Genomic DNA, 27,574 nt, shown 5'->3' on the forward strand with positions numbered 1-27,574 from the left:
AGGCTTTTTAAACCGTATATCATACAGCACAGAAAGGTAAACCCATTTGAAACTGACGAGAAGAAAAATGCTTACTATGGGGATCTTTTAAAATTGTTTAAACCTTGGAGAAATGAAAATGAACTAGTAGTCAGTGGAAATAGCAACTACGAAACCTACTGTGTTGAATGTGTAAACTATCCCGACATGGTAGCACGAAAAAATTTGTTGTTAAGAGGAAAAGCGATATAGAATTTGAAGAAAGGGTCCGAGAACGTGCAAAAGAAATTCAGAAGGCAGAAAATATTTATGAAAACATTGAAGATGACCCAGAAAATGCAATTCAGGGAGGAGTCATTGACAGAGCAGCAGATGCTATGGAGGATTTGTTAGACGCAAAAAAACAGATTTTAAATGATGACACCAAAGACAGGCTGAAAAATGATTATGAGTCGCTCAATATTCATCAATAGAGAGTTGTTGACAAAATTTTAGACTCAGTTACCAAGCGCAATAGTGCAACATCTTTGAAGTTGATTGTATCTGGATGTGGGGGTACAGGAAAATCTAGGGTTATCAGTGTCGTGAGAAGACTACTTTGCAACAAGTTCAAGAATGAAGATTGTCTCGTTGTAGTTATGGCACCTACTGGTATTGCTGCACATAGCATAAATGGTTTAACAATACATAGTTGTTTAAGTTTAGCTATTGATCAGGAAAACACCACAAAATACACACCTCTCTCCACTGAAAAACTTCTCACTTTGAGAAAGACACTTAAGGAGACAAGACTTTTTATTATTGATGAAATTAGCATGGTTTCGTCTCTTCTTTTAACCTACATTCATTTAAGACTATCAGAAATATTGGCAGTTGATTTGCCAATGCGTAATGCTAACTGCGTATTTTTGGGAGATTTTCTTCAATTAAGACCAGTAAGTGGTAATCCTCCTTATATACCTCTCACACGACTAGAAGTAAAAAACAGGATCGGATCAGTTGGTACTTTTAACCTCTGGCATCTATTTGAGTATGAGGAACTAAGCATAAATGTGAGACAAAAGATGGATAAGAGTTATGCTAATACACTTGCTGAAATTAGACAGGGGTTTTGCACTCGTGAAAATTTGAATAGTCTTTACAAGAGAAAAATTGGGAACTCCTACAGAGCTTCAAATGACGAAATAATAGATCTTTACTCAAAATTGTATGAAGAGGGAAATAGACCTGTCATTCTTATGCCCACCAATGAAAATTGTATGGTACTTAACGATTTACTTCTTACAAAAAGCTGCTAAGACTACGTTAAACTTTCTGCAGTTGATCGACTCTCTTCAGTTGTTGACGACAAACGAATCGAACAGAAAGCAGCAAACACTGTTTTAAACTTTGGCAACGACAAAAAAAGAACAGCCGGTTCTTTCATGAGCTTGTTACTTGCAGTATGTGCACGTGTAATGCTCCAAAGAAATATTTGTGTTGCTAAGGGGCTAGTAAATGGATCAATGGGAACAGTAACAAGCTTCAAGTTGCTACCAAACGGAGAAATAATTGGAGTTCTTGTAAAATGTGATGGACTGGAACTTCCGGTTGAAATTGGCAGAGAAACCGTGCGCTTTGAAGTTTTGAAGTAAGTCTTTTTTACGCGAAGACAGTTTCCTCTTCAACTGGCCTTTGCCATTACAATACACAAGTCCCAAGGACTAAGTTTACAGTGTGCAATTGTTGACGCAGGTAAACAGTGTGCAATCGGTCCAGGTATGATGTACGTTGCTCTTTCCCGTGTGACCCCTAGTGCAGGTTTACATCTAGTAGAATTTGATAAGACAAAGATTTTTTGCGATGTTCATGCTTTAATTGAGTACAACCGTTTGAGACAAATTTATAGAAGAGATCTTCCATTGTTTGATTTCCCAGAAAGGCAACTCAGAGGTACACCAGATGAAGTATGTATAACAAATGAAGTAAACTCTAAAGGACAACAGACTCAAGGAAAAAAAATTTCCATTGTTGGAGGTCCCAGAAAAAGAATGAGAAGCCCTTCAGTTGAAGAACCCTTATTAATAAAAATTTATCCCAAAAATAAGAAAAGGATAACTAGTGTCGGACCGGTGGTGTCAACAAAAGAGAAAAAATTAAATATTAATGCGAAACTTGATCACAATGATATATTTCGTGTCATTCAACCGGCCCAAGATCGTCAAGAACAACACAAAAATGCTAATAATGCAAATGCACCAGCAAGTGCATATCTTATTCTTGAAAGTATTAGAAAGGTATCAAGAATTATACATACTGACTGGAATCAAGCAGAAACTAATATATTTCTATCTGGATACGCAGGCAGCCAATGCTTTGCCATGGTACTCGCAAATATTGCCCGAGCTGTTATTATACCTCCAAGGCAATGGAATAAAAATATTCTGAACAGAAACATGATTGAAGGGGATACTATTTATGCTCTCATACGTGAAAATAATAATAATAGAAATCCAAGAGTTTTTTCGATTCCTGCTAGTGGCTATTTGGTATTGATAAATTTAGATGTCATCAAGGACGACTTTCTAATGTATGACGCAGAATTTTCCCTAAATTATGAAGATAATTGGTTGTGCAGCGGAAGCTTATTGGATTCTATAAATAATGGAGAATTACAAATTACATTATTGGCTCCTTTACAAAATTATTTAGAGAACATAATGCTGGAGTAATAGTTGCATACTCTAAATGACTGGGTCTTATGCATTATGATGAAAAATACTATTTTACAGATTCTCACTCATGCGGACCCAGAGGAGCAACATTGCAAAATATTAATGGAAAAGCGTATGTCATATAATGCGACACGATTGAAGAATTATATCGCATTACTCGAAGAGTCTTCAAAGCCAAAAATGAACAATTTACTATTCATTATATTGACGTTACAGTAAGTACATTAAAAGACGATCACTGAAATAACAAACCATTCCATACATTGGTTTTTACATATAGTAAAGAACGACCTCTTGCCTATACAAAATTTTATAGGCCACTTAACTATAGAGTAGAGGCTAGTACAGTTATATTATGGTCAATATATTAAAATTTTCCGTTTCAAGACGATCATTGGAATAAAAACCCATTACATACATTTGATTAAGTTTGCTACTTGATTGTTTGAGGCTAGTCTCTTACTATTTCAAAGAAGAAAAATCCGTAGGCTTTTTCCTGTTTGTAATCAATTTCCGGGTTGCAGCGGTAGCTAGCAACCTAGTAAGAGACGATCACGTCCAATGTTAAGAAATATAGAAACCCATAGATCCTAACAGAGGAGTCAGATCAAAACAAAAAGTACACCATTAGAACCGCCTTGTCTGAAACCCCTGTATAGGAAACTTTCTGTCCCTTGGCTTGAACAGCAAGGGAAATATATTGTCTTGAAAATCAAGAAAAGTGGCAGCTACTACAACATTCTGCCTAAACGGGATATTTTTTTTTTCTTTTTTTCTTTTTTCTTTTCCACAGATAGCTTGGCACTGGAACATCGTAGAGGGTTGTTCAATAACTCATTTTAAACGATATTAACTGTGTTAAAAATCTATAGTAACTAAAATAAATTATTTCTAAAAGAGAATAAATTTTTCCACCAAAAACTGCATTTTTGATGTCTTTTCACACTGCATCCGGGTTGCAGCGGTAGCTAGCAACCTAGTAAGAGACGATCACGTCCAATGTTAAGAAATATAAAAACCTATAGTTCCTAACAAAGGAGTCAGATCAAAACAAAAAGTACACCATTAGAACCGCCTTGTCCGAAACCCCTGTATAGGAAACTTTCTGTTCATTGGCTTGAACAGCAAGGGAAATATATTGGCTTGAAAATCAAAAAAATTAACTTTAACCACGTTATTCTCCCCAAACGGGATATTTTTTTCTCTTTTCTTTTTTTCTTTTCCACAGATAGCTTGGCACTGGAACATCGTAGAGGGTTGTTCAATAGCTCATTTTAAAGGAAATTAATTGGGTTAAAAACATTTTGTAACTAAAATAAATTATTTCTAAAAGAGAATAAATTTTTCCACAAAAAACTGCATTTTTGATGTCTTTTCACACTGCAGTCTTTCAAATAGTACAATAAAGAACGAACTCTTGCCTATACAAACTTGTATAGTGGGACATAAGGATCGATCTTAAATGGTGTTAGTCATTGGTGCCTTTTTGGTCACCGGCAGCACGGTGGCTCAGAGACTTTCTTTCAAATATAAAAGATGTAGCTTCGAATCACTGCACGGTAACGCACAATAGTAATTTGAGCCTCTTGATGAAAATATTAAAATCCCCAGGCTGTAGAAAAACAGTCATTTTGATCACAGTTTCATCCATTGTGCTGTAGTAAGGTATTCATTGATTTGATTTTTCCACAAAACTGTGTATATACGGATAAATAGATTTTGATAAACGTATTCTAAAGGCAATTTTCAATTGAATTATAATAAAGAACGTTTTCCGGGTTGCAGCGGTAGCTAGCAACCTAGTAAGAGACGATCACGTCCAATGTTAAGAAATATAAAACCCATAGTTCCTAACAAAGGAGTCAGATCAAAACAAAAAGTACACCATTAGGACCGCCTTGTTCGAAACCCCTGTATAGTAAACTTTCTGTCCCTTGGCTTGAACAGCAAGGGAAATATATTGGCTTGAAAATCAAGAAAAGTGGCAGCTACTACAACATTCTGCCTAAACGGGATATTTTTTTATTTTTTTTTTATTTTCTTTCTTTTCCACATTACATTAAAAGACGATCATTGGAGTAATCCTGGTTGCAGTGGTAGCTAGCAACCTAGTAAGAGACGATCACGTGAAATGTTAAGAAATATAAAAATCCATAACTCCTAAAAATAAGACTCAGATCAAAACAAAAAGTAAACCATTAGAACCACATTTTCCGAAATCCCCTCTAAAGGAAACTTTCTGTCCCTTGGCTTGAACAGCAAAGGAAAAATAGTGGCTTGAAAATCAAGAAACGTAGCAGCTACTACAGCATTCCGCCTAAACAGCATATTTTTTCTTTTTCTTTCTTTTCTACAGATAGCTTGACACTGGAACATCATAAAGAGCTGTTCAATGGCTCATTTTAAAGGAAATTAATTGGGTTAAAAACCTTTTTTAACTAAAACAAATTATTTTTAAAAAAGAATAAATTTTTCCACTAAGAACTGCATTTGTTATTTCTTTTCGTACTGCATTCTTTTCGAAGATATTTGATTTTTGAAGCAATCAAACAGTTCGTGGTAAATTTATTTTACTCCTAGTAAGAGATCATAGCTAAACAGCCTAGTAAGAGACGATCAATCTCGTCCAATGTTAAGAAATATAAAAACCCATAACTCCTAAAATTGTTGTATATAGCTGTATAATTTACATTAAAGAAAGAACTTTAGTCCATAGGTATATTAAAAGTTTAATAAAGATCGAACTCTTCCCTATACTAACTTGCATAGGCAACTTCACTATAGTTAAGATTACAGTATTTATATTATACATTATTATAAATTATAAAAGGTTCAAATGTTCGAAGATTATAGAATTGAAAATTTTCCCACACCGGGAATCAAACCCAGGCCTGTTAAGTGAAAGTTAACTATACTAGCCACTAGGCTAACTGGGACCATAAAGCAGTATAATTTAAGAGCCATATGGATATTATTATTTCACCATACCAATTAAAATAAGACCAAAACAAAATCGTAGACCTGCTACCTTGCTTTTAACACATTAGATAAATCTTCATCAGACTTAAAAATTGTTTTGTTAGTTTTACATGAAAGAACGAACCTTAGCCCATAGTAGCAGAAATAAGAATATCTAGGTTGCAGCGGTAGCTAGCAACCTATTACATAATCCAGTTTTAAGTGGTAGCTAGCAACCTAGTAAGAAACGCCAAATTAAAAGATGATCATTAGAAGAACAAACAATTGCTTATATTGGACTTAGTTAGCTGCCTGATTCTTTGAGGTTCGTCTCTTACTATTCCAAAGAAGAAAAAGCCGTAGGCTTTTTCCTGTTTGTAATCCGGGTTGCAGCGGTAGCTAGCAACCCAGTAAGAGACGATCACGTCCAATGTTAAGAAATATAAAAACCCATAGTTCCTAACAAAGGAGTCAGATCAAATTCAAAAGTACAACATTAGAACCGCCTTGTCCGAAACCCCTGTATAGTAAACTTTCTGTCCCTTGGCTTGAACAGCAAGGGAAATATATTGGCTTGAAAATCAAGAAAAGTGGCAGCTACTACAACATTCTGCCTAAATCCGGGTTGCAGCGGTAGCTAGCAACCTAGTAAGAGACGATCACGTCCAATGTTAAGAAATATAAAAACCCATAGTTTCTAACAGAGGAGTCAGATCAAAATTACAATAAAGAACGACACTTTGCCCATGTTAGCTAATCCGGGTTGCAGCGGTATTACATAAAAGATACTACTTAAGAACGACAAAGATGTAAAGGGTCTCATTCGTTAATTATATAATGGTTAGATCAAAGTCCGGGTTGCAGCGGTAGCTAGCAACCTAGTAAGAGACGATCACGTCCAATGTTAAGAAATATAAAAACCCATAGTTCCTAACAAAGGAGTCAGATCAAAACAAAAAGTACACCATTAGAATCGCCTTGTCCGAAACCCCTGTATAGGAAACTTTTAGTCCCTTGGCTTGAACAGCAAGGGAAATATATTGGCTTGAAAATCAAGAAAATTGACTTTAACCACGTTATTCTCCCCAAACGGGATATTTTTTTCTCTTTTCTTTTTTTTTCTTTTCCACAGATAGCTTGGCACTGGAACATCGTAGAGGGTTGTTCAATAGCTCATTTTAAAGGAAATTAATTGGTTTAAAAATCTATTATAACTAAAATAAATTATTTCTAAAAGAGAGTAAATTTTTCCACCAAAAACTGCATTTTTGATGTCTTTTCACACTGCAGTCTTTCAAACATAATCGTAAACCAGCGGTAAGATTTGAATCCACGCCTCCGAAGAGACTGGTGGCTAACACCAGTGCCTTGGACCACTCGGCCAGGCTGCCTCTCATAAATAAATATATATGTGAATTTGGGTTGCAGCAGTAGCTAGCAACCTAGTAAGAGACGATCAGTCCCATGCTAAGAAATATAACAAAACTCCTAAAAATAGAGTAAGATCAAAACGAAAGTAAATCATTAGAACTACCTTGTCTGAAAACCTACTAGATAAATAATGAATGTCGTCATAGCTTTATATTAGAGCTATGACGTGAATAGAAAAACACGAAATTATATTGTTGTTTCTGATGACGTCATAAAATAATATCATTGCGCCAAGACGTCAATAAATCATTACGCCGTGACGTCATAATTACTACTTAAAAACGACAAAGATGTAAATTCTCTCAGTCTTGATTAGAATAATGGTTAGACCGAAGCAAGCTATACGCAATTTGAAAAAACAGTACTACACAAACAACAGAGATAGTATCTTGAAAAGAGAAAATCAAAAATATTCAACCGACCAGGCGCATCGAGAAGTAAAAATTGAGAGAGCAAAACAAAGGTATTCAACTGACCAGGCGTATCGAGAAGTAATAATTGAGAGAGCAAAACAAAGGTATTCAACCGACCAGGCGTATCGAGAAGTAATATTTGAGAGAGCAAAACAAAGGTATTCAACCGACCAGGCGTATCGAGAAGTAATAATTGAGAGAGCAAAACAAAACAGCAAGATGTGTTATCACAATGATGAAGATTATAGACATGCAAAAATTGAGACAGCCAAACAAAAGTTCAAGGAGAGTTATCACAATGATGAAGATTACCGCATCAAATATAAGAAAAACCAAAAGCAAAGGTATTCAACCGTCCAGGTGTATCGAGAAGCATCCGGGTTGCAGCGTTAGCTAGCAACCTAGTAAGAGACGATCACGTCCAATGTTAAGAAATATAAGAACCCATAGTTCCTAACAAAGGAGCCAGATCAAAACAAAAAATACACCATTAGAACCGCCTTGTCCGAAACCCCTGTATAGGAAACTTTCTGTTCCTTGGCTTGAACAGCAAGGGAAATATATTGGCTTGAAAATCAAGAAAATTGACTTTAACCACGTTATTCTCCCCAAACGGGATATTTTTTTCTTTTTTCTTTTTTTCTTCTTTTCCACAGATAGCTTGGCACTGGAACATCGTAGAGGGTTGTTCAATAGCTCATTTTAAAGGAAATTAATTGGGTTAAAAATCTACAGTAACTAAAATAAATTATTTCTAAAAGAGAATAAATTTTTCCACCAAAAACTGCATTTTTGATGTCTTTTCACACTGCAGTCTTTCAAACAAAATCGTATACCAGCGGTAAGATTTGAACCCACGCCTCCGAAGAGACTGGTGGCTACCAGCAGTGCCTTGGACCACTCGGCAAGGCTGCCTCTCATAAATAAATATATATGTGAATTTGGGTTGCAGCAGTAGCTAGCAACCTAGTAAGAGACGATCAGTCCCATGCTAAGAAATATAACAAAACTCCTAAAAATAGAGTCAGGTCAATTACAATAAAGAACGAACTCTTGCCTATACAAACTTGTATAGTGGGACATAAGGATCGATCATAAATGGTGTCAGTCAAGAGGATCTCATGTAGTAGTTATTAAAATACACTCTATAAAGAGGGTACCATATTATCATACTGACTTTGCCTTTAAGATTTAGGCCATTTGTTGAATAAAGCAACTTGTTCTCTTGAAAATTAATATCGTACTGCATCTCTCTTGGAATATCATTTTGATTTAATGCAATCATTCCACAATTATAAAAAAATTATATGACGCTATCACAAATTATTCGTCTAATTTGAAAGATTAAGAGAAACAAGATGTTAGAGTATAGACTAGTACAGTTATATTTAAGGTCATCCGGGTTGCAGCGGTAGCTAGCAACCTAGTAAGAGACGATCACCTCCAATGTTAAGAAATATAAAAACCCCTAACTCCTGAGAAAAGAGTCAGATCAAAACAAAAATTACACCATTAGAACCATCTTGTCCAAAACCCCTATTAAGAAAACTTATCACTCTTTGGCTTGAATAACAAAGAAAATATATTGGCTTGAAAATCAAGAAAATTGACTTTAACCACGTTATTCTCCACAAACGGGATATTTTTTTTTTTTCGCTTGTTTTTCCTCCTCAAATAGCTGGGACCTGGAAAATTATAGAGAGCTGTATAATAGCTCATTTTAAAGGAAATTGCAACATCCAGTCACTTTTGTAATTAAAAATAAAATACTTTTTAAAGTAGAATCAATTTTGTCAAAAAAATTGCATTTTTGATGTATTTTCATACTGCAGTCTTTTCAAAGATATTTGAATTTTGAAGCAATCAAATATAATAAAGATCAAAATACGCAACTTCACTATAGTTAAGATTACAGTATTTTTACAGTAAAGACCGATCTCTCGCCCATAGTAACTGATATATGGTGGTTCCAGGGGTAGCTGCAAGATATCCAGATTGCAGCTGTATCCGGGTTGCAGCGGTAGCTCGCAACCTAGTAAGACACGATCAGTCCAATGCTAATTATTATAAGGAACAAATAATAAACAAAGTTAGCTGTCTGATTCTTTGTTACAATAAGGAACGAACTGTAACCCATAGTAATCAAATTCGTGGTCATAAGAAAGAGCTTTGTAATGGCTCATTTTAAAGGAAACTGCTGTATATAGAAACCTTTTGTAATTAACAAAATTAATTATTATTATAAAACAAATTGTTACGATATAGTTACGAACTAACTCTAGGCGATAGTAACTAATTTAATTTTAATAAGAAATAATTGCGGCAGAAACCTAAATGCCCTTTAGGATGATACCTTTTCTCTTTAGTTTGAATCTTATTTTGTCTGCAATTTAGTTTGAATCTTATTTTGTTTTACTCTATTTTTGGGCATATTACATTAAAAGACCATCATTGGAATAACAAACAATTACATACATTTGAATTAGTTAGCTATTTGATTGTTTGAGGTTCGTCTCTTACTATTTGAAAGAAGAAAAAGCCGTAGGCTTTTTCCTGTTTGTAATCAGTTCATTATCCGGGTTGCAGCGGTAGCTAGAAACTTACATAAAGGACCCATATAGTTCATCATAAATGGTAATTGTCAATTAGGTCCGGGTTTGCAGTTTACAGTAAAGTTATAATAAAGAACGACCTCTTGCCTATACTAAATTTTACACACCACTTAATTGTAGTACAGGTTAGTAATTCAACAGATAGCATGGTACTGGAACATCGTAGAGAGTTATTCAATGGCTCATTTTAAATCCGGGTTGCAGCGGTAGCTAGCAACCTAGTAAGAGACGATCACGTCCAATGTTAAGAAACATAAAAACCCATAGTTCCTAACAAAGGAGTCAGATCAAATTCAAAAGTACACCATTAGAACCGCCTTGTCCAAAACCCCTGTATAGGAAACTTTCTGTCCCTTGGCTTGAAACAACAAGGGAGATATATTGGCTTGAAAATCAAGAAAAGTGGCAGCTATTACAACATTCTGCCTAAACGGGATATTTTTTTTTCTCTTTTCTTTTCTATCCAGAGATAGCTTGGCACTGGAACATCGTAGAGGGTTGTTCAATAGCTCATTTTAAAGGAAATTATTTGGGTTAAAAATCTATAGTAACTAAAATAAATTATTTCTAAAAGAGAATAGATTTTTCCACCAAAAACTGCATTTTTGATGTCTTTTCACACTGCAGTATTTCAAACATAATCGTATACCAGCGGTAAGATTTGAACCCACGCCTCCGAAGAGATTATAATAAAGAACGACCTCTTGCCTATACTAAATTTTATACGCCACTTAATTATAGTATAGGTTAGTAATTCAACAGATAGCATGGCACTGGAACATCGTAGAGAGTTATTCAATGGCTCATTTTAAATCCGGGTTGCAGCGGTAGCTAGCAACCTAGTAAGAGACGATCACGTCCAATGTTAAGAAATATAAAAACCCTTAGTTCCTAACAGAGGAGTCAGATCAAAACAAAAAGTACACCGTTAGAACCGCCTTGTCCGAAACCCCTGTATAGGAAACTTTCTGTCCCTTGGCTTGAACAGCAAGGGAAATATATTGGCTTGAAAATCAAGAAAAGTGGTAGCTACTACAACATTCTGCCTAAACGAGATATTTTTTTCTTTTTTCTTTTTTTCTTTTCCACAGATAGCTTGGCACTGGAACATCGTAGAGGGTTGTTCAATAGCTCATTTTAAAGGAAATTAATTGGGTTAAAACCCTTTTGTAACTAAAATAAATTATTTCTAAAAGAGAATAAATTTTTCCACCAAAAACTGCATTTTCGATGTCTTTTCACACTGCAGTCTTTCAAACATAATCGTATACCAGCGGTAAGATTTGAACCCACGCATCCGAAGAGACTGGTGGCTAACACCAGTGCCTTGGACCACTCGGCCAGGCTGCCTCTCATAATTTATAATAAAGAACGACCTCTTGCCTATACTAAATTATATAGGCCACTTAACTAGAGTATAGGTTTGTAAATTTTACATAAATGACTGATATTGTTCATTATTGTAAAGAACGAATTATAGGCCATAGTGACTAATTTGGTTTGAAATCCGGTTTGCAGCGGTAGCTAAAAACCTAGTAAGAGACGATCACGCTCCATAGTAAATACTAAAGTAACCCATAACTCCTGAAAAAGGATTCAGATCAAAACAAAGAGTATACTATTAGAACCGCCTTGTCCAAAACTTCTATATAGCAAACTTACCGTTGTTTGGCTTGAATAACAAAGAAAATATATTGGCTTGAAAATCAAGAAAATTGACTTTAACCAAGTTATTCTGCACAAACGGGATATTTTTTTCTTCCCGCTTTTTCTTTCTCCTCAGCTAGCTGGGCACTGGAAAATCATAGAGAGCTGTATAATAGCTCATTTTAAAGGATTACAGTAAAAAATGATCTCTCTCCCATAGTAACTGATATATAGTGGTTTTACATTGAAGGACGAACTTTTATAATAAAGAACGACCTCTTACCTATACTAAATTTTATACGCCACTTAATTATAGTATAGGCTAGTACAGTTATATTTAAGACCAATATATCAATATTTTCCATTAAAAGACGACCATTGGAATAAAAACCCATTACATACATTTGATTTAGTTAGCTATTTGATTGCTTAAGGCTAGTCTCTTACTTTAACCACCAGAAAAACCAACCCAGAAGAAAAACCAAGAAGAACTTTACTCTAACCAAGAAGAAAAAGCCGTAGGCTTTTTCCTGTTTGTAATCAATTTGAAAGATTTATAATAAAGAACAGACTCTAGCCAATAGTAACTTAAATATTTTATATAAAGATGTTTAGTAAAGAATGGGCTCAAGTCCAAAGGATTATTTCGGGTTGCAGCGGTCGCTAGCAACCTAGTAAGAGATTATATTAAAAGACGATCATTAGAAGATCAAACCATCGCATGTATTTGACTTGTTTGCTAGTAGATATAGTTGTTTAAAATGTAATCCGGGTTGCAGCGGTAGCTAGCAACCTAGTAGGAGACGATCACGTCTAATGTTAAGAAATATAATTATCCGGGTTGCAGCGGTATTCCGGGTTGCAGCGGTAGCTAGCAACCTAGTAATCACGTCCAATGTTAAGAAATATAAAAACCCCTAACTCCTAAGAAAATAGTCAGATCAAAACAAAAAGTACACCATTAGAACCGCCTTGTCCGAAACCAATATAAAGGAAACTTACCACCCTTTGGCTTGAATAACAAAGAAAATATATTGGCTTGAAAATCAGGAAAATTGACTTTAACCACGTTATTCTGCACAAACAGGATATTTTTTTCTTTCTTTTGTTTCCAGAGATAGCTTGGCACTGGAACATCGTAGAGAGTTGTTCAATGACTCATTTTAAAGGAAATCTCTAGATCTAGCGCCTTTTGCACTTAATTTTTTTTATTAATTATTTTTCACGAAAAACTTAATTTTGTATATACAATATTGATCAATGACGTCATAGTCGTTGGATGTAGTACATAAAGGCTCGATCATCGAATTTAAGCTGAAACTAAGTAAAGGACAATTATGCCTCCATATATTCACAGTGATGTATATGATTTCCCATTACATCTGTAAACTGTTCCACAGTTGCCGGTCCATACCTTGGAAGCTTTTCACTAAACATGCAACATTTCTTTTGGATATTACTATGAAGTTTTGCAAAAGCATCTGTAGCTGACTTTTCAACAAAATCTATTCTTTCAGAGATAATTTTAATCTTTAATTTTGAATATTTTTCGTAATCCCGGTAAAACATTCGTAAAATTTTTCTCAGTTTACAAAGATCAGCCTGTGCGTTCTTTGCAGCTTGTGTAAACTGCAAAAATATCCATGGTATCCGAGCAGTAGTTTGAATATTTCAATACAAGCTGGAAAAATACCTTAAAATGTTAAAATTAGTTTTATTTTTGGTTAGGTTCTAACTACCCGATGTGGGATTGACTATATAATAAAGAACGACCTATTACCTATACTAAATTTTATACGCCACTTAATTATAGTATAGGTTAGTAATTCAACAGGTTCCATGGCACTGGAACATTGTAGAGAGTTGTTCAATGGCTCATTTTGAAGGAAATTAATGGGGTTAAAAACTTTTTGTAATTAAAACAATTATTTTTATCCGGGTTGCAGCGGTAGCTTGCAACCTTGTAAGAGACGATCACGTCCAATGTTAAGAAATATAAAAACCCATAGTTCCTAAGAAATGGGGTCAGATCAAAACAAAAAGTACACCATTAGAACCGCCTTGTCCGAAACCTCTATAAAGGAAACTTACCGCCCTTTGGCTTGAATAACAAAGAAAATATATTGGCTTGAAAATCAAGAAAATTGACTTTTACCGCGTTATTCTCCCCAAACGGGATATTTTGTTCTCTTTTCTTTTTTTGTATCCAGAGATAGCTTGGCACTGGAACACCGTAGATAGTTGTTCAATAGCTCATTTTAAAGGAAATTAATTGGGTTAAAAACCTTTTGTAACTAAAATAAATTATTTCTAAAAGAGAATATTTATATTAAAGGACGATCACTAGAAAAGCACACCATTGCATATATTGGACTGAGTTAGTTTTTCAGTTTAGAATCGCTAAGGTTTTACATTACATAAAAGATCGATGTGGTTCATTATAAATTATAAAAGGTTTAGAGCTTCTAATGTTCGAAGATTATAGAGTTAAAGATTTTTCAATACCGGGAATCGAACCCGGGCCTTCTAGATGAAAACCAGCTATCCTATCCGCTACGCCATATGGGACTATAAAACAGCATGATTTAAGAACCATATGCATATTATTATTTCATCCTACCATCCGGGTTGCAGCGGTAGCTAGCAACCTAGTAAGAGACGATCACGTCCAATGTTAAGAAATGTAGAAACCCATAGCTCCTAAAAAAGGAGTCAGATCAAAACAAAAAGTACACTATTAGAACCGCCTTGTCCAAAACCCATTGAAAGTAAACTTACCGCCCTTTGGCTTGAACAGCAAGGGAAATATATTGGCTTGAAAATCAAGAAAATTAACTTTAGCCACGTTATTCTCCACAAACGGGATATTTTTTTCTTTTTTTCTTCTTTTCCAGAGATGGCTTTGCACTGGAAAATCGTAGAGAGTTGTTCAATGGCTCATTTTAATTACATAAAGGCTCGATCATCGAATTTAAGCTGAAACTAAGTAAAGGACAATCATGCCTCCATATATTCACAGTGATGTATAAGATTTCCCATTACATCTGTAAACTGTTCCACAGTTTTACAGTAAAGAACGAACTTCAGCCCATAGTAACTAAAGTAAGATTATAAATTTAAGACTAAAACAAGTACTTTGTTTGCTTTGGTATGAAATACTGGAAGCGTTGGGATTTCCGGGTTGCAGCGGTAGCTAGCAACCTAGTAAGAGACGATCACCTCCAATGTCAAGAAATATAAAACCCCCCAACTCCTAAAAAAAGAGTCAGATCAAAACAAAAAGTACACCATTAGAACCGCCTTGTCCGAATCCTCTATAAAGGAAACTTACCTCCCTTTGGCTTGAATAACAAAGAAAATATATTGGCTTGAAAATCAAGAAAATTGACTTTTACCACGTTATTCTCCACAAACGGGATATTTTTTTCTTTCCGCTTTTTCTTTCTGCTCAGCTAGCTGGGCACTGGAAAATCATAGAGAGCTGTATAATAGCTCATTTTAAAGGAAATTGCAACATCTAGTCACTTTTGTATTTAAAAATAAAATACTTTTTAAAGTAGAATCAATTTTGTCAAAAAAATTGCATTTTTGATGTATTTTCATACTGCAGTCTTTTCAAAGATATTTGAATTTTGAAGCAATAAAACAGTCCATGTAATGAACTCTATAGTAATAATAGCTACTTGTCTCAATAGTAACCGAAACTCCTGGAACCAAAATTTTCTTTTTTGGCTTAATCGCTAAAATTATTATGTAAACTGCAAAAATATTTATGATGCCTAATCAGTAATAGTAATTTTTTAATTTAAACAACAAAAATACATGAAAATTCTAAAATTAGTTTTGCTTTTTGTTTACATTAAAAGACGATCACTGAAATAACAAACCATTCCTTACATTGGACTTAGTTTATAATAAAGATCCAACTCTTGCCTATACTAACTGGTATGGGTCGCTTAACTATAGTGTAGGATTGTAAAGTTATATTTAAAGTCAACAAATTAAAAATTCTCTACAACGGGGAATCGAACCCTGATGGCCCTCGTGACAAGCGGTTATGTTTACCATTGTACTATTGGATACTCATGATGAATATGTTACATATAAGACATGATAAAAATGGTTAACTTACTAAGAAAATTAAATAAGGAATCGGTCTGGTTAATTATAATCCGGGTTGCAGCGGTAGCTAGCAACCTAGTAAGAGACGATCACCTCCAATGTCAAGAAATATAAAACCCCCCAACTCCTAAAAAAAGAGTCAGATCAAAACAAAAAGTACACCATTAGAACCGCCTTGTCCGAATCCTCTATAAAGGAAACTTACCTCCCTTTGGCTTGAATAACAAAGAAAATATATTGGCTTGAAAATCAAGAAAATTGACTTTTACCACGTTATTCTCCACAAACGGGATATTTTTTTCTTTCCGCTTTTTCTTTCTGCTCAGCTAGCTGGGCACTGGAAAATCATAGAGAGCTGTATAATAGCTCATTTTAAAGGAAATTGCAACATCTAGTCACTTTTGTATTTAAAAATAAAATACTTTTTAAAGTAGAATCAATTTTGTCAAAAAAATTGCATTTTTGATGTATTTTCATACTGCAGTCTTTTCAAAGATATTTGAATTTTGAAGCAATAAAACAGTCCATGTAATGAACTCTATAGTAATAATAGCTACTTGTCTCAATAGTAACCGAAACTCCTGGAACCAAAATTTTCTTTTTTGGCTTAATCGCTAAAATTATTATGTAAACTGCAAAAATATTTATGATGCCTAATCAGTAATAGTAATTTTTTAATTTAAACAACAAAAATACATGAAAATTCTAAAATTAGTTTTGCTTTTTGTCTCCTGGAAGAAATTTTTTTTTCATCTCAGTTCAAATTTATTATTGTATCCTGTAACCCGTAAAGTACATATCTCCCTATTATTGTCTCATAATTGCAATTATTTTAGTTTTCAGTCCAGAATCACTAAACTTATTATTTAAACTGCAAAAATATTTATGGTGTCTAACCAATAATACTAATTTTGTAATTCAAACAAGATAAATACCTGAAAATTTTAAAATTAGTTTTGTTTTATGCTAGGTTTTAGATACTCGACACGGGATTTTGTGTGCTTAATAATTTTAAATCTTGAAAAAATATGGTATCACGAGAGTGTAAAAAAATAAAGAATAAAAAAAAACAATATAAAAATATAACAATCCAAATTTATAATAATAGAAAACTTTACTACACAAAAAATAAAGCTAACATCCTGAAATATAAGAAAAGTTTATTTAAAAGAGATAAAAATGCCACCAAACGCAATAAAGCTCGAGCACGCGTAAGGATTGCTACTAAGATGTCTTGTGATCCAGGATTTAAGAAAATGAAATATGACAGAGCAAAACAGAGGTATCTTACGGATCAGGGGTATCGAGAAGGGAAAATTGAGACAGCGAAACAAAAGAGCAAGGAACGGTATGATAACGATATAGATTACCGAAACAAACATAAGAAAAAAGTTGCTACCAGAATAATGGGTAAATACTGGGGTGACAAAAGCTATAATGAAAAAATTAAATTCTCTGCGAGGTTGTACCTAAGAACGCATAAGGACAAAGAGAAAAATTACATTCAGAAATACAAGAAGATGGCAAAAATGCAGGCTGATCTTTGTAAATTGAGAAACATTTTACGCATGTATTATCGGGATCACGAAAAGTATTCAAAATTACAGATTAAAATTCTCTTTGAAAGAGCGGATGCTGTTGAAAAGTCGGCTAGAAATGCTTTGGCAAATTACAGTAAAGAACGATCTCTTCCCTATACTAACTTGTATAGGCTACTTCACTATAGTTAAGATTCCTGTTTTTATATTAAGACAATGCAAAAGGTATGAGAAAAAACTACAAAACTCTGTAAACTGCAAAAATATTTAGAATGTTTCAGTAACAACTTCACTTTATCAAAAGAAACTATTTACATTCCTAAAAATATTTAAATGAGTCTTATTTTATCTTAATGTTTAAACAACTTGGATACAATATTATTATTATTAATTACCCAAATTACTTATAATTAGCAGTTTTTGATTCGGGTTGCAGCGGTAGCTAGCAACCTAGTTAGAGACGATCACGCCTCATAGTAATCCGGGTTGCAGCGGTAGCTAGCAACCTAGTAAGAGACGATCACGTCCAATGTTATCCGGGTTGCCGCGGTAGCTAGCAACCTAGTAAGAGTTATAATAAAGAACGAACTCTTCCCTATACTAACTTGTATAGGCTACTTCACTATAGTTAAGATTCCAGTTTTTATATTAACACAATGCAAAAGGTATGAGAAAAAACTACAAAACTCTGTAAACTGCAAAAATATTTAGAAAGTTTCAGTAACAACTTCACTTTATCAAAAGAAACTATATACATTCCTAAAAATATTTAAATGAGTCTTATTTTATCTTATTTTACATGAAAGAACGAACCTTAGCCCATAGTAGCAGAAATAAGAATATCTAGGTTGCAGCGGTAGCTAGCAACCTATTGCATAATCCGGGTTTAAGTGGTAGCTAGCAACCTAGTAAGAAACGCCAAATTAAAAGATGATCATTAGAAGAACAAACAATTGCTTATATTAGACTTAGTTAGCTGCCTGATTCTTTGAAGTTCGTCTCTTACTATTCCAAATAAGAAAAAGCCATAGGCTTTTTCCTGTTTGTAATCCGGGTTGCAGCGGTAGCTAGCAACCTAGTAAGAGACGATCACCTCCAATGTTAAGAAATATAAAACCCCCCAACTCTTAAAAAAAGAGTCAGATCAAAACAAAAAGTACACAATTAGAAACGCCTTGTCCGAATCCTCTATAAAGGAAACTTACCGCCCTTTGGCTTGAATAACAAAGAAAATATATTGGCTTGAAAATCAAGAAAATAGACTTTTACCACGTTATTCTCCACAAACGGGATATTTTTTCTTTCCGCTTGATTTTTCTGCTCAGCTAGCTGGGCACTGGAAAATCATAGAGAGCTTTATAATAGCTCATTTTAAAGGAAATTGCAACATCTAGTCACTTTTGTATTTAAAAATAAAATACTTTTTAAAGTAGAATCAATTTTGTCAAAAAAATTACATTTTTGATGTATTTTCATACTGCAGTCTTTTCAAAGATATTTGAATTTTGAAGCAATCAAACAGTTCATGGTAATGAACTCTATAGTAATAATAGCTACTTGTCTCAATAGTAACCGAAACTCCTGGAACCAAAATTTTCTTTTTTGGCTTATCCGGGTTGCAGCGGTAGCTAGCAACCTAGTAAGAGACGATCACGTCCAATGTTAAGAAATATAAAAACCCATAGTTCCTAAAAAAGGAGTCAGATCAAAACAAAAAGTACACCATTAGAACCGCCTTGTCCGAAACCCCTGTATAGGAAACTTTCTGTTCCTTGGCTTGAACAGAAAGGGAAATTTATTGGCTTGAAAATCAAGAAAAGTGGCAGCTACTACAACATTCTTCCTAAATTGGATATTTTTTTCTTTTTTTTTCTTTGTTTCCAGAGATAGCTTGGCACTGGAACATCGTAGAGGGTTGTTCAATAGCTCATTTTAAAGGAAATTAATTGGGTTAAAAACCTTTTGTAACTAAAATAAATTATTTCTAAAAGAGAATAAATTTTTCCACCAAAAACTGCATTTTCGATGTCTTTTCACATTGCAGTCTTTCAAACATAATCGTTTACCAGCGGTAGGATTTGAACCCACTCCTCCGAAGAGACTGGTGGCTAACACCAGTGCCTTGGACCACTCGGCCAGGTTGCCTCTCATAAATAATATATATGTGAATCCGGGTTGCAGCAGTAGCTAGCAATCTAGTAAGAGACGATTAGTCCAATGCTAAGAAATATAACAAAACTCCTAAAAATAGAGTCAGATCAAAACAAAAGTACATCATTAGAATTACCTTGTCTGAAACCCTACTAGATAAATATTGAATGTCGTCATAGTTTTATATTAGAGCTATGACGTGAATAGAATTACAATTAAGAGCGGACAGTCCCACCATATGCTTTCAAACGCACAGTACACCCGCCAATACAAGCAGACAGTGTAATGACCGGAATTCAACCACCTTGAAAATTCGTGTTCATCTGTGTTCAAAGTGCGTGATGATTCCTTTGTATGAAATTGTGAAATTCTTTTTGTAATTTAGTTAGGCGTGGTTGACTTATGTTTAACCTTGAAATTGACTTATGTTTAACCTTGAACTAATTTACATAAATTAATTTATTATTAATTAATTTACATAATTACATTAATTTACATAATTACATTAAATTTTTTTTTTTTGATGACATTTTATTGTACTCTAATGATGATATTTTTCTTTTCCAATGATATGATTTTTTACATTCTAAGTATCTTCCCATTGATTTATATGGAATTTGTGTTTGATGTAGGAATTAAACATGAGACCCGTTATTTCCCAAGGTAAAAGAACGACACGTTAATCGACTGAAACAACAAGCCATTGAACATGTTATGATTTTAGAAAAATATCCAATGAATTGTATCTGAGACATTGCCCAACTGATGTCAAGCCTCACAATATCGTAGCTGGTCCATTCCATTGAACTGGAACAAGTTCAAGCACATTCGATTTATCAATTGGATTTTTGATAGGTGTTAAGTGACATGTTTCGGGGCATTTTTATGACATCATCATGAGAATATGCATACCACGATGATTTGAGATGCATACTACACAAACAATTTCTTCTGATACTTGGGCCCCAAGTCCTACCCCTATCCCTCAACCCTATCCCTCCACCATCCCTCCAACCCCTATCCCTCCACCCTAAAACTTACACACACACAAAAACTAACACAAACAACAAAAATTACACAAACACAAAAAAAATAACAAACCAAAACAAAAAAACACACACATAAAAAATTACACACACAAAAAATATTACAAACACACAAAAATACTTACAAACACACAAACACTCACAAAAACACACACACTTACACACACACACACAAAAACTAACAAAAACACACAAAAAAACTAACAAACACAAACACAAACTTACAAACACACAAAAACTTACACACACAAAAATAAAAAAAAAAACACAAAAAAATTGCACAAAAAAAAAAACTTACACACACAAAAAACTTACACACAAGAAAAAAATAAAACACAAAAACTTAAACCTACCCAAAAACTTAAAAAAAAAAATAAAATTACACACACACACAAAAACTAGAAACCACTACCAAACTAAAACACAAAAAAAAACACACACACATACAAAAACTAAAACACACAACAATAACTAACACATACACACAAAAACTTACACACACACAAAAAATTACACACACCCAAAAACTTACACACTCCCAAAAACTTACACACGCAAATAAAAATACACACACACACACAAAAACTAACACACACACACAAAAAATAACACAAACACAAAAACTTACACGAAAACAAAAAATTTACACACAAAAAAACTTACACACACACAAAAAATAAAACACACACACAAAAAAAAACACACACACAAAAAAACTGACACACAAAAAAAACTTACACACAAAAAAAAAAAAAAAACAACAAACAAAAAATAAAAAACAAAAAAACAAAAAAAAACACAAAAAAACAAACACACACACAAAAACTTACAAACACACAAAAAGTTAAACATACAAAAAAACTTACACACACACACAAATACTAACACACACACACAAAAACTTATAAACAAACACAACAAAAACCACACACAAAAAAAATCAATTAAATACACAAAATTAAACTTACAAACAAACACTTACAGACACGAAAGCACTAAAATACACACACAAAAAAACTTACGAACAAACACAAAAACTTAATAAAACAAAAAAACTTACAAACAAAAACACACACAAAATTTCAAACACAAAACAATACTTACACACACACAAAAACTCACACACACAAAAAAACTTACACGAACACACAACCTTACACTCACCCAAACACTTACACGCACACAAATAAAAAATTAAACACACAAACAAAAAAAAACACACAACACAAAAACTTACACAAACACAAAAACTTACACAGAGTTTTTGTGTAACTGTGTGTAAGGTTAGCCACTAGACCATATGGAACCATAAAGAAGTATGATTTAAGAGCCATATGCATATTATTATTTCACCATACCAATTATAATAAGGCCATAACAAAATCGTCGACTTGCAACCTTACTTTTGACACATTAGTTAAATCTTCATCAGGCTTACAAAATTTTTTGCTAGTTTTACATGAAAGAACGAACCTTAGCCCATAGTAGCAGAAATAAGAATATATAGGTTGCAGCGGTAGCTAGCAACCTATTACATAATCCGGGTTTAAGTGGTAGCTAGCAACCTAGTAAGAAACGCCAAATTGAAAGATGATCATTAGAAGAACAAACAATTGCTTATATTGGACTTAGTTAGCTGCCTGATTCTTTGAGGTTCATCTCTTACTATTCCAAAGAAGAAAAAGCCGTAGGCTTTTTCCTGTTTGTAATAATACATTAAAAGATAACCATATGTGACGTAATAAGTGAATTCAATATTTATACACGTTCATCTTTCGACAAGTATTGCATTAAACAACGAGCTATATCCGGGTTGCAGCGGTAGCTAGTTTACAGTTAAGAACGAAACTTAGCCCATAGTAATAGAAATAAGAATATCTAGGTTGCAGCGGTAGCTAGCAATTATAATAAAGAACGACCTCTTGCCTATGCTATATTTTATTGGCCACTTAACTATAGTATAGGTTAATCAAGTTTCCGCAAAGTCCGGGTTGCAGCGGTAGCTAGCAACCTAGTAAGAGACGATCACGTCCAATGTTAAGAAATATAAAAACCCATAGTTCCTAAGAAAAGGAGTCAGATCAAAACAAAAAGTACACCATTAGAACCGCCTTGTCCGAAACCCCTGTATAGGAAACTTTCTGTCCCTTGGCTTGAACAGCAAGGGAAATATATTGGCTTGAAAATCAAGAAAATTTACTTTAACCACGTTATTCTCCCCAAACGGGATATTTTTTTCTCTTTTCTTTTTTTGTATCCAGAGATAGCTTGGCACTGGAACATCGTACAGAGTTGTTCAATAGCTCATCCTAAAGGAAATTAATTAGGTTAATAATCTATAGTAACTAAAATAAATTATTTCTAAAAGAGAATAAATTTTTCCTATAAAAACTGTATTTTTGATGCAGTGACGTCATAATTACTATATAAGAAACGTCAAAACTGTAAATGGTCTCATTCATGAATACATAATGGTTAGATCAAAGCAAGCTACAGGCAAGTTAAAAAATCAGTACTAAAAAATCAAGAAAAGTGGCAGCTACTACAACATTCTGCCTAAACGGGATATTTTTTTCTCTTTTCTTTGTTTCCAAAGATAGCTTGGCACTGGAACATCATAGATAGTTGTTCAATAGCTCAATTTAAAGGAAAATAATTGGGTTAAGAATCTATAGTAACTAAAATAAATTATTTCTAAAAGAGAATAAACTTTTCCACCAAAAACTGCATTTTCGATGTCTTTTCACACTGCAGTCTTTCAAACATAAATACTTTAAAGATCCGGGTTGCAGCGGTAGCTAGCAAACTAGTAAGACACGATCACCTCCAATGTTAAGAAATATAAAACCCCCCAACTCCTAAAAAAAGAGTCAGCTCAAAACAAAAAGTACACCATTAGAACCGCCTTGTTCGAATCCTCTATAAAGGAAACTTACCGCCCTTTGGCTTGAATAATTTCATGTTAAAGATTGATGTTATAATAAAGAAAAACCTCTTGCCTATACTAAATTTTATTGGCCACTTAACTATTGTATAGGTTAGTAAAGTTTATCCGGGTTGCAGCGGTAGCTAGCAACCTAGTAAGAGACGATCACGTCCAATGTTAAGAAATATAAAAACCCATAACTCCTAAAATAAGTCAGATCAAAGCAAAAAGTATACCACTATCCGGGTTACAGCGGTAGCTAGCAACCTAGTAAGATACGATCACGTCCAATGTTAAGAAATATAATATCCGGGTTGCATCCGGGTTGCAGCGGTAGCTAGCAACCTAGTAAGAGACGATCACGTCCAATGTTAAGAAATATAAAAACCCCTAACTCCTGAGAAAAGAGTCAGATCAAAACAACAATTACACCATTAGAACCACCTTGTCCAAAACCTCTATTAAGGAAACTTATCACTCTTTGGCTTGAATAACAAAGAAAATATATTGGCTTGAAAATCAAGAAAATTTACTTTAACCACGTCATTCTCCACAAACGGTTTGCTAGTTTTACATGAAAGAACGAACCTTAGCCCATAGTAGCAGAAATAAGAATATCTAGGTTGCAGCGGTAGCTAGCAACCTATTACATAATCCGGGTTTAAGTGGTAGCTAGCAACCTAGTAAGAAACGCCAAATTGAAAGATAATCATTAGAAGAACAAACAATTGCTTATATTGGACTTAGTTAGCTGCCTGATTCTTTGAGGTTCATCTCTTACTATTCCAAAGAAGAAAAAGCCGTAGGCTTTTTCCTGTTTGTAATAATACATTAAAAGATAACCATATGTGACGTAATAAGTGAATTCAATATTTATACACGTTCATCTTTCGACAAGTATTGCATTAAACAACGAGCTATATCCGGGTTGCAGCGGTAGCTAGTTTACAGTTAAGAACGAAACTTAGCCCATAGTAATAGAAATAAGAATATTTAGGTTGCAGCGGTATACAATAAAGAACAAAATCTAACCTATACTAACTGAATTTTAATATAATCTATAGCTTAATTTTGTCTCATTAAGAGGGGCAGAGGGGAGGGGCTCCAATTTTTACGGTAAGAAGGTTACATTTAGAAAAAGTTTGAAGGGCAAATCCAATTCTACCACAATTTTTTTTTTAATTCTATTGTTTTTATCTCAGGATTAGCCTTTATTTAGGGTTAATAATTGCTCAAACATTAGACGTTGTGGGGGGGTAGGGCTAGGTATTAATAAAAAAAATCCAATACCCTAATTTGATTAGAATATCTATTCCGTAAAATTTCATTCACTTACTTAACAACTTTCCTAGACCGTAAAAAGATCAAAGATTGTAGTTGAACCCCTCACTCAAGCACGGACGCCCGCCAAAAAGATTGCAGGGGGTAGGGCACCAGAATAGCATGGTGAGGGGAGTAGGAGGAGGAAAATACATTTGAAGATAAAAGGTTATATGCAAAATAAAATTCTCAAGGAAAAAAGAAAAGTACTTAATTTTTACATACCAAATGAAGCAAAATTCAAAAAAATTTTAAATAGTGAAGATTCCTGGCAAAAAGATTTTTGTGTGTTTAATCGGTACTTATGTATTATACTGCCAACACTCAAGAAGTGAAGTTAGGTTAATCCAAATGAAAAATACTAAAACATGATGAAAATATAATATTCGAGAAACAAATTTGAGCTATATATTTGCACATTAAGAGGGGGGGGTAACCTGACCAAAACTAACCTAACCCCCACCCTAATTGATGCGCAAATATACAGCCCAAATTATATAATTCCAATATATTCTGTCACCCGCCACTTGTTTTCCAATGGGCGTAAGGTAATTGTTTCTTAATACAGACAGATAAAACCGGTTTGTTCTCGAGTTTTACACAGGGTAAACTTGAGTGTTGGCGGTATAATACATAAGTACCCTTTAATCTATCACGCATTCAATTATTATCTATTTAATATTAATATTTTACGCCCAAAACCTAGAGTAAAAAAAATAAGACTCAAACTACGTATCATCTTAAAGGGTCCATTTAATTTCTGAGCGAAACGAGGGTTATATTTTGAAAGGGTATAAAAAAAAAGTTTTTGAGTGGTATGTTCATCTAACTTATAGCTCGATAATGAAAATATCTCCAAATTTATCATGAAATCCCCTCCCCTCTCTCTGCATAGGTACCATGCTTTCCCTTTTTCATTTTAAAATAATTTTTCAATCTAACTCTGTTATGTTTTCAGACCTTTGAAAATTAAACAGAATAGCAAAAGAAAACAAAATTCAAACTCACGGTCCAGCTGTCCAAAAAAAAACCTCTGCATGGATGCTCAGAATTACACTGAACGCGAACATGTTCAAATGAAATTCTTTATCACGAGTCAAAAGAGCATTTTCAATGAAATGGTAAAATCATATAAACATTATGATTCGGGGATAGTGGAAGCACTGGTATTTTCAGAGAAAATCTGCCAACAAATCTTATCAGGCCATGAAAAGTGGCAAGTAGCATTACTACTATGCTACCCCACTTTTTGCACGGCAGGATGAGAACTTATCTTACATCAAATCTAAGAAATTTAGACTTCTGAAAGCAAAAGAAACGAAATGCATTGATTAATTAACGTTTTTTAAATGCTTAATTTTTTAGATATGACGTGTGTTCGTTTCACCAGAAAATTAAAACAATTTTAAATTAACAAAACATAAGTTTCTTCTCTTTCTTTTGACTATAGTATTTCTGAAGTGTGCTATAGTTATTACTTCGTCTAAGAGTGGGCCACGGAATGATCAACTCAGTTTTCAATCAATATGCTAGTTGTCCGTACAGAGAACTTTTTAGGGGAAATAATTTCTCGTCTAATTGCTTCTCTTGGTTCTGAAGATTATTTCAAGATGCTTAGTTTGGTTTTCGTGTGAAGTATTCAATGGAACATTTTCACAAAATTTAGTATAAGAGGCATAGGCTCTCTTGATTTGATTATTATTTTTCTGGTAGATTAATCTCTCTTGATTCGTCTTTCATTTATTCCTCAATGCTCAGTTCTAGGGCTAGACCGTTTCTAAATAATTTTAACGATCCAATTTTCACGGATACAAAACAGAAACACACATATTAGCCGTCTATGTCACATCAAATCTTTCCTAGATTACAATAATTGTTAAACCTCTTTAAATGATTTTGTCTATTTCGCTGATGGTAACTTACTAAGTACTTCTCGATTAATAGAGTCTGAGGTCTGCTCAAATTTAGTGGACCTTTCTAAAAGAAATTAATATGTTTTATGTCAACTAACTTGCTCTTAGCGTATAGATATACACACACACGTACACATTATGTCCGAAATTCGTGAATGTCAACATTCACCGGTGAATGTTCGAAGTACCTTTTATTCTCCTTGGATTTAGTCAGTGTTGCCAGTCAAGTTTTTCAGTTTAATGCAAGGTTTGATGATGACAGATTGGGTTAGATTAGGCTAGGTTAAGCTAGGGTAAGTTATATTTTTAACCCTTTTCTGATATTTATAGCCAAATTTAACTTAATCTAATCTAACCTAAATTAACATAACCTAACCTAACTTTAACTTTTACTATCATAGCTTGCGTAAGACTGAAAAATCTGATTCGCAAATCTAATTGAATTCAAGCAGAGAAAAGGGAATTTCGGACATTCACAAGTGAATGTTGATCTTAACCAGATTTTGGACATTCACGGTAACATATATATTTTACCAATTTTTACACTTATTGTTTCTATAATACAATTGTGTTATAATGCAGCATGGTTATACTAAAATGCTCATATGTAAAATGAATATGCTACCCAAATTTGGCTTTCACCTGAGCGTAAGTTCCAACTATCTCGCAGTTCCAAGCCTTTGAGAGCCATTGCATCTGTTGCTCTGGTGTTCCCTGGTTCATGATCGTCGGCACGAACATTACGAAATGAACTGCTAAAGGATTTCCCTCTTTCAATACAGCTGAACCAACACCAGCACCCAT

General features: G+C 33.9%; 1 pseudogene; it reads right to left on the minus strand.

Annotated features, from left to right (window-relative positions):
- Positions 1 to 1,642: 1,642 nt before the first annotated feature.
- LOC148939996 (acyl-coenzyme A oxidase 1 pseudogene) lies at positions 1,643 to 27,574 on the minus strand (annotated as a pseudogene).

This window comes from Artemia sp. Qi Xiang Cuo, chromosome 20 (genome assembly GCF_049724085.1).
Source record: "Artemia sp. Qi Xiang Cuo chromosome 20, ASM4972408v1, whole genome shotgun sequence".
NCBI classification, from domain to species: domain Eukaryota; kingdom Metazoa; phylum Arthropoda; class Branchiopoda; order Anostraca; family Artemiidae; genus Artemia; species Artemia sp. Qi Xiang Cuo.